This window comes from Coffea arabica, chromosome 9c (assembly GCF_036785885.1).
Source record: "Coffea arabica cultivar ET-39 chromosome 9c, Coffea Arabica ET-39 HiFi, whole genome shotgun sequence".
Lineage (NCBI taxonomy): Eukaryota > Viridiplantae > Streptophyta > Magnoliopsida > Gentianales > Rubiaceae > Coffea > Coffea arabica.
In genome coordinates, this window is record NC_092326.1 from 34,678,459 (window position 1) to 34,693,286 (window position 14,828).

Sequence of the window (14,828 nt, forward strand, 5' to 3'; positions counted from 1 at the left end):
CTGACTAATGCAAACCAATGCTCACGGTTGGGATTATGAGTATATCTACTCAGTCTACATACAGCATAAGCTATATCAGGTCTAGTGAAATTTATCAGATGCATCAGACTCCCAATAATCTGAGCATATTTAGACTGAGCAATTGGGTCACCATTATTTTTCTTTAATTGAGTGTTAGCGTCATAAGGAGTACTCACAGGTGTCACATCATAATTTTCAAACTTCCCAAGAAGTCTCTCTGTATAATGTTCTTGTGACAACATTATACCGTCACCTTTCCTTATAATTTTAACACCCAGTATCATTTTGGCTTCACCCAAATCTTTCATATCAAAATTAGAAGACAAAAAATATTTAGTACTATTTACAATATCTAGACTAGTACCAAATATAAGCATGTCATCCACATATAAATTGATTATCTCATATTGATCATTTATAATTTTGACATATACACATTTATCCACTTCTACAGACGAGAATCCATCTTTTATCAATACTTGATCAAATTTCTCATGTCATTGTTTAGGAGCTTGTTTCAGACCATAAAGAGATTTAATTAGTTTGCAAACATAATTTTCTTGTCCAAATACAATACATCTCTCAGGTTGAAACATATAAATTTCTTCTTCTAAATCACCATTTAAAAAGGCTGTTTTGACATCCATTTGATGAATAACAAGTTTATGGATAGAAGCTAAAGCAAATAAAACTCGAATAGATGCAATTCTAGTTACTGGTGCAAATGTATCGAAATAGTCAATATTTTATTTTTGAGAAAATCCTTTTGCTACTAAACGAGCTTTGTACTTTAAATAGAGCCATCAGAGTTATATTTTCTTTTAAAAATCCATTTGCAACCAATAGGTTTTGCACCAGGAGGTAAGTCTACCAAAATTCAAGTTTTTTTTGTCAAGATAGAATCAATTTCAAATTTAATTGTTTCTTTCCAAAATTTACAATCAGGAGAAGAAATAGCATCGGAGTATGTTAAAGGATCATTATCAATAAGAAAGGTTTGAAAATCATTTCCATATGAAAATTTTTTTTTGGCCTTTTGCTCCTTCTTAATTCCTCAATTGGAATAATTTCCTTATTTATTTCAACAGGTGCATGAGAAATTTTACTAGACAGTGGAAAAATATGTTCAAAAAATTCAGCATTCTTTGTCTCAATAATTGTATTACAATCCAGCACATCACTTTTTAAAATAAGAAATCTATATGCAGCACTACGTTCAGCATATCCAATAAACATACAATCAGAAGATTTAGAACCTAGTTTTCTTTTCTTAGATTCAAGCAACAATACTTTAGCAAGACACCCCCATACTTTCAAATATTTCAAATTAGATTTATAATTTTTTCATAACTCATAAGGGGTTTTACCAGTTTTCTTATGAGGTATCCTATTTTGTAAGTGACATGCAGATAAGATAGTTTCTCCCCATAAATTATCAGGAACATGAGAACTAACTAACATAGAATTCATCATTTCTTTTAGTGTTCTATTTTTCCTTTCAGCTACTTCATTAGATTCAGGTGAATAAGGAGGTGTCATTTCGTGTATTATGTTTTCATATTCACAAAATTTATCTAAAGCTAAATATTCGCCTCCTCTATCACACCTAATTCTTTTTATTTTCTTATTAAGTTGATTTTCTACCTCAGACTTATAAGATAAAAAGGCATTATGAGTATCATCTTTATTTCTAAGTAAATAAAGTTTAGTATATCTAGAGTAGTCATCTATAAAAGTAACATAATATCATTTTCCTCCTCTAGTTATAGTTTGTTTTTAAATCACCTAAATCTGTGTGGATTAAAATTAATAGTTCAGTTTCTCTTTGAACAGTTATACAAGTCTTCTTTGTCATTTTAGTTTTTGCACATATCTCACATTTGTCCATTTTTTTTTCATTAATACCAGAAATTAAACCACAAGATTGCATTTTCTTTATTTAACTAGCATTAACATGTTCTAATCTAGCATGCCATAAAGAAATTAAATCAACAATATAGGCAGATGAAAATCTATTTTCATTGATCACATTTGAAAGAATTTGTAAAATAGAATGCCGACATACCTTATTGGCATATTGCCAAGATTCTTGCATCTTGACATCCGTAGTTGTAGGTGGTTGTGTTTCTATCATGCATAGGCTACTCCATGAATGTCGAGTAAAAAGTGCACACATTCTTGCCATCTTTTGAAGCTTTCATTGGCAAAAACTTCAATTTTGGATACGTCTAAAAAAGGCCAAACGTAGTGCGACTGCAATTGATCCTGATGCAGGTTACGAGGTGTTAACATTGTTGGAGGCCATAGTTTCTTAGATTGTTGGATAAATGGCTACAACAATATTAACACTATCTGCTTGAGTCGTGCGTAGCACTGTCCTAAGAAACTATTTCATGAAATTGAAATGTTTCCCCAGAATTAAACAAGCCTTCTTCTAAATATTGAGAACAAGAAAGACAAGCTTTCTTCTTGTTACAAACTAGAAGGACCAAAACTAGCAAATTAAAACCAGCAGATATATATATATATATATATATATATATATAAAAGAAGATGAGAACAGAATTATCAGGAAGATATCAACTAACAAAAAATAAAAGAGAGAGAGAGCAGCTATCAAAAGATATCAACTGAAGCTGCTGGGGTGATTTTCTGAGGAGGGAATGGATCCTATTTATAGATTTCAGAATGAGGTGCAACCCTTCTCACTTCCAATGTGGGACAAAGACTGCAACTTCTCACTTCTCAATGTGGGACAGAGAAAACAATACTTCTCATTTTTCGATGTGGGATAAAGAATATTTTTGAAATACTATATATTTTACAACAGAATGATTGTCTTAACCAATAAACTTCAGAATGAGAAAAGATTGGACTTTGCCTAGAAGTAACGTGACTAATAAGCAAGGCTACACATTACATGTATGTATAGCCATATGGCTTTTAGTTCTACCTAATTTTAGGCATCACTTACTAATTAATGCTACATTAAGAATATTAGATAATCATGCCTTTTAGTTCTGCCTAATTTTAGGCATTACTTACCGATTAATGTTATATTAAGAATGTTAGATAACTTGATTTCAAGGTCATGTTTATCTGTGCTATTAGGAAAAAAAACAAACACTCACCCACATGACTACTATATTTAACAAAAGAAAAAAAAACACACAAATATAACAGAAGAATAACGAGTCTCAGCTACCTGACGCATGGCGTGAGGGCTGAAAAACTAGTTTTATATATAAAAAAAAAGGTCATATCTAACGCTTTTGGTGGCAAAAACAAATATGAATTGGGCCAACTCTCACTTGTTTAAGAGAAAAATTGGATATGGTATGGGTTAGATCATACTTTTTTGAGGCAAAAATGAATGTGGATTAGCTTATTTATTAAATATAAATAAGATCTAACTTTTTACCCCCAAAAAAATAATCATGTATGGGTTACATAAAGGATTCTGGACAAAAAGTAGGCAAAACTTGGGTTAGAATCAAATTTTGCTAACTTAAATTTATAAGGGATATAAAGTTAATATTTTAAAAGTGAATGAAAAGAAATTTATTTGGCAAAATGTGAATGAAGTTTTGAACAATTTTCCCTTTTTTAAGCAATATTCCAAATAATCTCCCGTCCAAGCACTCCAATTATTTACACTTTTAGAGCATTCCTTCAGTTTAACAGTTCTGTAACACTTGCCACTGATACGTATTCCATAAAACCATGTTGAAAGCGAAAATATTCCAGAATTGTAGGAATATTAAACCAAGTATCAATAATTAATGGCCATATGTGTTTGTTTTATTGGTTAACTAGATAGTTGCATTGTGAGTTGGTAAAGTTGACCACATTGGATTAGGCCTATAGTATTAGTACGAGAAGTTAGCTAGCAAGAGACGTAGTACTATATAGCCTCTCATCCATCCCCTTTGAGAAGTGGCTTCGTTGTTTTGTATTCTAGCGAGAGTTTTGTTTGATTAATAGAAAACTTCCTTTGCCTCAATATCGTTCTACATTTGATTGTTCCTGTGAGTTTATGATTTATTATTTGCTTGGGTCCTACAAAGTGGTACCAGAGCTACAGTAAATTGAAGTATGGCAAACCCTAATCCCAATATTATTTGTTCTGTCCAAAAACTCAAAACAAAGGCGGAGTTCAATTTTGGCAGAAACAAATGATAATGCATCTCAAGATACGTAAATTACATCGATATATTGAATCTGCACTTGTCCAAGATGCTAGTGAGAATGATAAGATGAAAGATAGTTTGGTTTTGTCACAAATTCATCATGCAATTGACATGTCAATTTTTGAAAAAAATGCTACTGCTGATACGGCAAAGGAGGCTTGGGATATATTAGAGAAAACATACAAAGGGATTGACAGAGTGCAACAAAATAATTTGATGATGTTGAAGAGGAAATTTGAACTTGCGGCGATGGAAAAGTTGGAATCTATTGAGTCACATTTTTCTCGTTTGTCAGATATTAAAACGAGATGAAACTCAATCAGTATGACCTTCCTGACAGAACATTTGTTGAAAAAATTCTCAATACTCTACCCATGAAATTTGTCATGTGGCAGCTGTAATTCAGGAAATGAAAGATTTGGTGAATTTGAGTATTGAAGATTTGCATGGGTCATTAATTCTGCATGAACAAAGAATTAATAGAAAATTGGAGGATATCCCGGAGAAGGATACAGTAGAGAAGGCGTTGCAGGTGTAGTTGAATTTGAGAGACAATAATAATGTCAAGGAGCAAGAAGGATCCAGTCAGAGGAGCAGAGGTGATTACAATAACAGAAGTGGTCATGGCAACAATAATAGAGGCCAATGAGGTACATTAAATCTTGGACGCAGTAGAGGTAATAATTTCAATTTCAAAGGTGGTTCTGATAGAGGCAGAGGTGATAATTTTGGCAAAGAAAATAATTTTAATCAGAATAATTTTGGACAGAGAGTTCAATGTTATAATTGTGAAAAATTGGGTCGTAGACAATTTGAATGTAGATTTGGAGAAAATGTAGACAAAAATTTCCAGACTAATGTTTTAAACAATCAGGTGCAAAATGATAATAAAAAATCTGCAACTTTATTATTAGCATGTAATACTATTGATGTGGTTGATATAAATAAATGGTACTTGGATACAAGTTGTAGTAACCATATGTCTGGCAAGAAAAAAATATCTGTTAAATTTGATGAATCTGTCCGTGGTGAAGTTAAATTTGGGAATAACACTGTTTTACCAGTGATTGGTAAGAAAGAAATTCTATTGGCCTGAAAAATGGGTCTACTGATTTAATTTTGATGTTTTCTATGTTTTTGGGTTGCATCAAAATTTGTTGAGTATGGGCCAGTTGTCTAAGAAAAAATATGATATTCATATCAAGAATGGTATTTATACTTTTTTGATAAAAATATTGAAATGACTGCCAATGTACCAATGACTTCAAATTGCTTATTTCCACTGAATTTGAGTAGTGCCAATTTTTTCTGTTTGAGTATAGTGATAGATGACAGTAATTGGTTGCGGCATATGCGATTTAGTCATTTGAATTTTGATAGTTTGAAATTTTTGGCCAATAAAGAATAGTTGGTGAATTGCCTAATATTAGAAATTCTGGTAGAATCTGTGATATGTGCGTTTTGAAAAAAAAACATAGGGATACTATTCAAACTGACAAATCATGGAAGGCTAGAAGATCATTAGAAATTATTCATTCAGATTTATGCACTGTAGAGGTTCCTTCTAATGGTGGTTACAAGTATTTTACTACCTTTATTGATGATTTTAGTAGAAAAGTCTAGGTATATATTTTGAAACAAAAGTTTGATGCCTGTGACAATTTTAAAATTTTTAAAACTTTTATTGAGAGGTAAAATAGGTGTTAGATTAAAATTTTGAGAACAGATAGGGATCAGGAATATTTGGTGTGTGATGATTTTCTTGAGAAAAATGGGATACAGTATCAGTTGACTAGCTCCTCAATGAAATGGAATGGCAGAGAGAAAGAATATAACAGTTATAGATATGGCGACGTGTATATTAAAGGTGAAAAATACGCAAAAATCTTTTTGGGTAGAGGCAATTTCTTATGCATTTTATCTGTTACATAGTTGTCCTTCCAGAAGTGTTTTCGGAAAAACTCCTGAAGAAGTTTAGAGTGGTAGAAGACCATTTGTTGATCATCTCAGAATTTTTGGGTGTATTGCCTATTCCCATGTTCCTAATCAATTAAGAAAAAAACTTGATGATATGGGGGAGAAGTATGTATTTATTGGTTATAGTGAAGTCTCTCAGATTTACAGATTGTATAATCCTATGACAAAAAAAGTGATAGTGAGTAGAAATGTGACTTTTAACGAAAGAGGTGTTTGGGATTGGTCTATTGGAGATCTTGAGACACTAGTGGTGACTCTAAATTATCAACAAGAGGATGATAATTATGATATTTAGCCATCACCAGTTGGTCAGGGTCCACAAATTGAGTTAACTGGACATCTCCAGTGTCAGCGACAGATGCCAACACGCCTGCAGAAATATGTTATTACCCCAGATGATATTGCTTTGTTTGCAAATTGTGACCCCGTTGTGTATGAAGAAGCAGCCAGTGATGATCATTGGGTGAAAGTAATGGAGGAAGAAATTCATGTAATAGAGAAGAATGACACCTGGGAACTTACTTCTTTTCCAATTGATAAAAAAGCTATTGGAGTAAAGTGGGTGTACAAGACAAAATTTAAATCCAGTGGGCAAGTTGATAGCTACAAGACGAGACTAGTGGTGAAGGGATACATGCAGAAACCCGGAATTGACTATTTTGAAGTGTTTACATCCGTTGTCAGGTTTGACACAGTTCGTATGATAATTTCTCTAGCTACTCAAATAACAGGAGAATTTATCAAATGGATGTCAAGTCAGCTTTCCTACATGAAGTTCTTAATGAAGAAGTGTATGTGGAACAACCAATAGAATTTGTCAGAAGAGGTCAGGAAAATAAGGCGTATAGATTGAAAAGAGACTTGTGAAACAAGCCTCAAGAGCGTGGTATACAAGAATTGAATCCAATTTTTTGGCTAGTGATTTTCAGAGGTGTCCATATGAACACACTTTATATATTAAATCTTCTGCTTGTGGTGATATTCTTATTTTGTCCTTGTATGTAGATGATTTAATTTCTACAGAAAATAATTCAGAGATGAATGCAGAGTTCAGGGAGGCTATGATTAAACAGTTTGAGATGATAGATATGGGACTCATGTCATATTTTTTGGAAATTGAAATCTTTCAATTTAATAGTGAGATTTTTATATCTCAAAGAAATATGCGGGTGATATTTTAAAGAAATTTAAGATGGATACAGCAAACCCAATTATGACACCAGTTAAAGAAAAATTGAGGTTGACCATGGAAGGCGGTGGTGGATATGTGAATCCTACCTACTTTAAAATTTTGGTAGGGAGTTTGAGATATTTGACGTCTACAATAACAAATATCAATTTTGTTGTTAGTCTAATTAGCAAGTTCATGAAAAATCCACGTCAGTCATACTTGCAGGCAACCAAGAGGATTTTGAGGTATATTGGAGGTACTCACAGTGATGGCATTTTTTATTCACAAATGATCCAGTTGAATTGTTTGGCTACACAGATAGTGATTGGACAAGTGATACACTAGAAAGGAAGAGTACTTCAGGTTATGCATTTTTTTATTGGTTCTGGTGTGTTTTCCTGGAATTCAAAGAAGCAACAGTTAATTGCATTAGCTACAGCGGAGGCGAAATATATTGCAACAACTAATAGTGCTACTCAAGTTTTGTGGTTACGTCGCATACTTGGTGTTCTACAATACAAGCGGATTGATCTTACGAAAATTTATTATGATAGTAAATCAGCAATTGAGTTATCCAAGAATCTAGTGCTCCATGGGCGTAGCAAGCATATTGACATCAAATATCACTTCATACGTGAGTTGGTTTGAGAGAGGGAAATTGAAGTTAATTATTGCAAAATTGAAGAGCAAGTGGCTGACATTTTCCCGAAGACATTGAAGATGGAATCTTTTGTCAAGTTGAAGAAGATGTTGGATATGTCCAGGTTAGACGAATTTGGTTTAAGTGAGACAATATAGAAATATTAAATCGAACATTAATAATTAATGGCTACGTGTCTTTGTTTTATTGATTAACTAGATAGGTGTATTGTGAGTTGGTAAAGTTGGCCACATTGGATTAGACCAATAGTATTAGTACTAGAAGTTAGCCAATAGGAGACGTAGTACTATCTAGCCTCTCATCCGTTCCCTTTAAGAAGTAGCTTTGTTGTTTTGTGTTCTAGCAGAGTTTCATTTGATTAATAGAAAACTTCCATTCCTCAATATAATTCTTTATTTGATTGTTTTTGTGGATTTATGATTTATTATTTATTTGGGTCTACAAGAATTGTCCTTTCATGGATAGCAACAAACAAAAAGTTTCATAAATTTGTTGTCCTCAGTAATCAAGATTACATGTGCTTTACCTTAAACCAATATGTAGTTTCGTCCCACAAGGCCCGTTGTATAAATAAGCTTATCATCCTCCATCAGTCCTTTCAGTTTTTCTACTCATATTTGTCCCTATTGTACTTGTGCAATTCCTTTCCTCGACAGTCTCTTAGAGCTGTCTATGATAGCTTGGACTAATACTAAGTCAATATCACGTAGAAGCATGAATTGATTGATTGTTGGTCCCCTCACAAACAATGTAAATAACTTATAGTATATGAGAGTTGTGTTCCTGAAATCTAGTACTATGGATCTGTTCCTCATTGTTTTAAACTTTGCAAAAAGCTAATTAACATAATCATCAGTAAAAATTATTATGGGGTAGATGCTATGTTAGCACAAAAAGTCACGCAGTGGAGGTAATGATCATATTATATTTGACAAACCAAAAAAAGAATGAACAATCTTCCGAGGCCAGAAATACTATAGGTTTGGACCCTAATTCCTACTATGAACAAGATAAAAATAAAATAACAAAGCCAAACGAAATATAACCATAAAATCTATTCTAATGCTAATTCTAAAACACAATTCTATTTCCTAATCTAATTTTGACACCAATTCTAATCTAATTACCAAATAAAAAATCAACTTCTAAAACAACTAAAATCCTAAGTATTCTAAATAGCTTGATTGATTGATTTATTTATTGTTAATATTGCCTCCCTTAAACTAAGTTGCTCATGTAATCGATCCGATGTCATCTCTAACTTGAATTGCCATTGCAACCTCTCTAGCAGTATAACTCACGTGCAACTCTAATTTAATTTTTATTTTTCAACTTCACCAATGAGAGTAAAACATGCTTGTATTTTGGACATAATTCGGCGGCTAATCCCGCTTGATCAAAAAATCATCTACGTTGACCCATTCACCGTTAAAGCCTCCATAGTCATGATAATCTTCCACACAATTTTCAAACAATACTTCATGCCTTTCTTTTCATCAATAATTTCCAATTTCATAATTGTCAATGGATTCATCCACCCAACAAGTATCAAGGATTTCTTTTACAACAATCAAATTAATGCACTCACTGACAAATTCTTCTTCATCAATCACCCAAACAAAGTATGTAAATCATAATTCTCAGTCATAACAAAAATTTCACAAATACTTTTTGCATCATCAACAAACACATCTTTTTCCAAAATAACTTCCCACGTTAAATCAAGTTTTGACTTATGAATAGACTCATAATCAAGTTCTACCATTATATAGTATAGGTCTAACTAAAAACATTTAGGTGATTGAGAATCAATAAAGAGTCTCATATAATATTTTTCAACCATGGATTTCTGCATAATCCTAAAAAAAAAAAAACTTTCTCTTCTTTTTATTATATTCTTTTAATAAACCATAGAAAGAATTTATCTTAAAAATATCACCTCAACCATACCTTTTGAGATACTTCTCCATTATTACCTCTCATTCTCGTCTTTCTTCAATAGTATTTAGTGTGTGCAAAATTTTTATTTTTTACCATTGACAATTCTCTCTCCAAATCAACTCAAAACAATTTACGCACCTTGACAAGTGCTTTTTTTTTTCCTTCCTTCTTAAATTTCTTGGCCTCCCTAGTTTCAGGCTTGATCAAGTTCCACTGTAGACAATTCAACAATTTGGCAAGATATTTTTCCTTGATCAATGCACAATACCAACAATCTTGACAGAGTTCCTCAGTTTTGGTTGCAAATGTTTTTTATTATTTGTTGTTGATCATATTTGATATTGGGTCTATAATTGAAAACAGCAATTTGGATCTTATATTAGGTGAAATGTATATGCACTTTTTTTTGTATACTACATATATATGATTCAATCTCTGATAATAAATAGTAAATCCTAGTGTTTTTCTTTAATGTGTGGATTGATATTAGATTAACTAAAAAATATAGTAGTTGAGGGGCAATGGTCAAATTATGTTATCTTCTCTTTTCTTATATCACTTTTTTATAATTGGTTGGATCTAGATGTGATAAGCTAATAAATCTCAAGGGATGTTAGTATAATTTTTGAAATTTAAAGGGAGGCCAATGAAATACTAGTTAGCAACCTCAAGGGAGGTTTCTGAAATTACCTCTCTTTCCGAATTTCAATCAACGAAGCAATAGCCAAAGACCAACCCTCGTGGTTCATCCTTCAATATATGAGTACTCTACCACAATCTCTGCATGGTTCTATGGCATAGGATTTTCTATCACAAATTTTGCACACCCTTCAAGCACCACAGACACTCCAGAATCAAACTCCGGAGTAATAACCTTAGTATAGTTGACAAACCGAGAAAAGAATAAGCGATCTTCCAAGGCCGAAATAATATAAGTTTGGACACTAATTCCTACCATGAACAAGCAGAAAATGTAAGAACAAAGCCACTGATCTATTAATCACAAAAGGCAACAGGCACGGGAGAACTTGAAATAGTATTTCATTGACAAACCAATTTTTCTCAATCTACAACCGTGGTCTTCAAGTCCTTAAATAGAGAAATATAACCATAAAACCTATTCTAATTCTAATTCCAAAATCCAACTCTATTTCCTAAACTAACTTTAATGCCACTTCTAATCTAATTACCAAATAATAAATCAACTTCTAAAAACAACTAAATTTCTAAATAGTTTGTTTTTTTTTTTCATCAACATGTTAGATGTTGGATTTTGTATTAGGGTATCAGGTCAACTATTTGAAATAGAAAAAAAAGGCAACAATTTAATGGAAAACAATATCTAGCACGAACGATGAACAATGCACAAGAATTAACATGGTTCGACTTAATCACCAAACCTACGTCCACGGAGAAAAAAACTTGTTCTTATTATGAGAGAAAAACCCTACAAGATTACAACTTGATTCCCAAACTCCAATTCTTGTATAACCGTCTCACCTACTAAGAACTTTCTCACTCATTTCTCGTGTGTCTTTGTAGTATGCCAATCTATCTATTTATAGAGAATATTATTTGGTCAAAAAATCAAATAACAATTGGAAACTAATACTAATTCCTAAACTTATACAGAATAGGAAATAACTTCTAAATTCTAAACCAAATAGGAAATTCCTTGACTACTACTTCAAGTACCTAAACTAATTAAGAAACTAGTTACTTCCCACACAAAATAAGAATTTTGACTAAAAGAAATTAAACCAATTTCCTAACAAATCTCCACCTTGGCGAATATTTTCTTTAAGCAAACACAGCAAACCATCCAAAAAAACTCTATTTGCCTTTTTTTTTGCCAAATACCTTAATCCCTAACTACACATCCGAATCAAGATGGTCTTGTTTTCAATTGATTCAATCGGCAAATGAATATATGTAGTTAATCAAGTTCAACATCTAGTTGATTCGCGAGAGGGGTCTCAATTCGTCCTCTCCCATAGCAGGACATTTCCTCTCATCACCATTTGTAATTTGGGAGCATTCTTGGATCCCCTTCCTTGTGTTACGCTCCCAACCTATTGAGGTATTCAAATTATACAAATTATCATATTTTTTCCCCATCAACAAGACCGTCTCGCCATATGTGATTTTCAAAATTCCACTTGTAGCCGAAAAATAGTAGCCTTCGGAGTCTAACTGATTCAAAGAAATTAGATTCATTCGTAACTTTGGGACATAAGTCACACCACCCAAAGAACAAATCTCTTCATTCAACATTTTGATTTTCACCACTCAAACACCTTTGACTTCACAAGTAGATCCATCGCCCAAGAATCCAAAACCTGCCTTCTTTCTTTGGTGAGTATCAAGAGACTGGGGTAAGAAGTAAAAAGCTTTATCTTCTTCCTCAATACTTACGCCAACTTTTTGAAGTTGATCCAAAATTCCATTGAACGTATTCATATGATCCATGAGGCTGCCACCCTCCTCCATCTTTAATGTATAAAGTTGCCGCTTCAAATGCAGTTTATTGGATAAGTCTTTAACCAGATAAAGCTTTTCCAATTTTTTCCAGAGGTCTTCTACAAAATCTTTCTCATCTATCACATTATTTATAATGTTGTCTGCCACATAGAGCCAAATCGTATTCTCATATCTTGCGTCCAACTCTTCAAGCTCATCATCCTTCATGCTCTTTGGCTTCTTATTCTTACGATTCAACGCTTTTGCCAAACCTTGTTGAATTAAAACATCCTTCACTCTTCTTTGCCAAAGAGTGAAACTTGTAGTTCCACTAAACGGTTGAATTGGAAACTATATAGTTCCAAATCCCGTGGTATACCAACACCCACTCAATTTCAAATAATTAACCAAAACCCCAATAGAACTTTGATACCACTTGTTAGGGTATCAGGCCAACTATTTGAAATAGAAAAAAGAAAAAATCAACAATTTAATAGAAAACAATACTTGCATGAACGATGAGCAACGCACAAGAATTAACGTGGTTCGACTTAATTATCAAACCTACGTCCATGGAGAGAAAAACTTGTTTTTACTATGAGAGAAAAATATTACAAGATTACAATTTGATTCCCAAATCTCAACTCTTGTATAATCCTCTCACCTACTAAGAACTTTTCCACTCCTTTTTTGTATGTCTTTGTAGTATGTCAATCTATCTATTTATAGAGAACATTATTTGGACAAAAAATCAAATAATAATTGAAAAGTAATATTAATTCCTAAACTTATATAGAATAGGAAATAACTTCTAAATCCTAAACCAAATAGGAAATTCCTTGACTACTACTTTAAGTAACTAAAACTAATTAGAAAACTAATTACTTCCCACACAAAATAAGAATCTTGATTAAAAGAAATTAAGCCAATTTCCTAACAAATACTTTTTCAACATCCAAACTAGATTCTGAACCCCTGCTAACCCTTGGTTTCTTGGTCTAACGCCAACCGGACAACACACCAATTGGATCCCCTGCTAAATCCATAGCGTACCTGGTCCAACACTAACCAAATTTCTTAGCACTTTGGTGCATCACCAAGAAGAAAATTTTTGCCGGTTCAATTTCGAGAAAAATTCACTTGCCCATGAGTAGCCCAATCTCACACCAACTAGACCCCCTGCCAAACCCATGGCCTACCTAATCCAACACTAGCCAAATTCCTTAGCACTTTGGTCCACCATCAAGAAAAAAATTTTCACCGGTCCAACTTCGAGAGGAATCCACTTACCCATGAGTTGTCCAATTTCGCAATCTGAAATTCTGATACCGATTTGATAGAGAGAAATATCTCAAGAGAGCCCATCAAAGAGTCTAATATATAAATCAGGAACTCAATTCTGACCAAAAAGTTTAAGCTATTAGGTCTTGGGTTCTTATTTACATATTAACCGCTCTTTTTTCATCTCTCGGACCAATGTGGGATGTAATCTTTTTACTCATGAACCTAACATTTTGTACTTACAATAGATCTAAATATAAAAGCAAATAAAAATAGTACAAATAAATTGATTTTTCAAAATCAGAATCTAAAACCGGGTGAAATGATCAAATGGAAACAGCCAATATGTAGCTATTAAACCTTGTATGAGCGCAAGGTTGCTCATTTGTTGTTCACGTTTTAATTCTTAGTTTCACCTTTAAAATGTGTACGAATTAGTTAAGTATATTAATGTTGATGTTGATTCTTGTATCCACGGTGTTTGCCATCCGTTGGCCCTTATCTTCAAATTGCTCCTATATATCTCTCCAGTTCTGTGGGCAATCGACAAATGAAAGAGATTCAAGCAAAAAGGGCACATCATAGTATTATATATCTCTCTTTTCTGATTTCCTTTTTCCCCTTTTCAATATTTGAATTAAATAATCTTTTCCCCAGACATAGAGTTTCACAAGCAGAACCCATCTGTCTTGCACAATTGCTGGCGTATCAGCAGCAGATATGCAAAAAATAATCAGCTGTGCACTTCATCTTTTACTCATCATCTCATTAACTTGCCTGGCATATGGAGCTGCTGCCTCTGCAGCAAAACCGGGTTGCCCTGAAAAATGCGGCAATTTAACCATTCCCTATCCATTTGGCATTGGTAAAGGCTGCTTCCTCAACGAACTATTCAAAATTACCAACAACACTTCCTCGCATTCTGCTAAGCTATCATGTTGTGGGACCAAGGTAAATGAGATTAAAGATATTACGTTATTGTTCAGGACATAACAATTCCTATCATCTACAACAGGTCATCTGGGCAAAGCTTGTACAAAGGACCTAATGATTGGGGTGACGCAGGGAATTATTTAAGCTTTTCAGGAACCAGATATAAATTTGTATCTATAGGATGCGATATCTA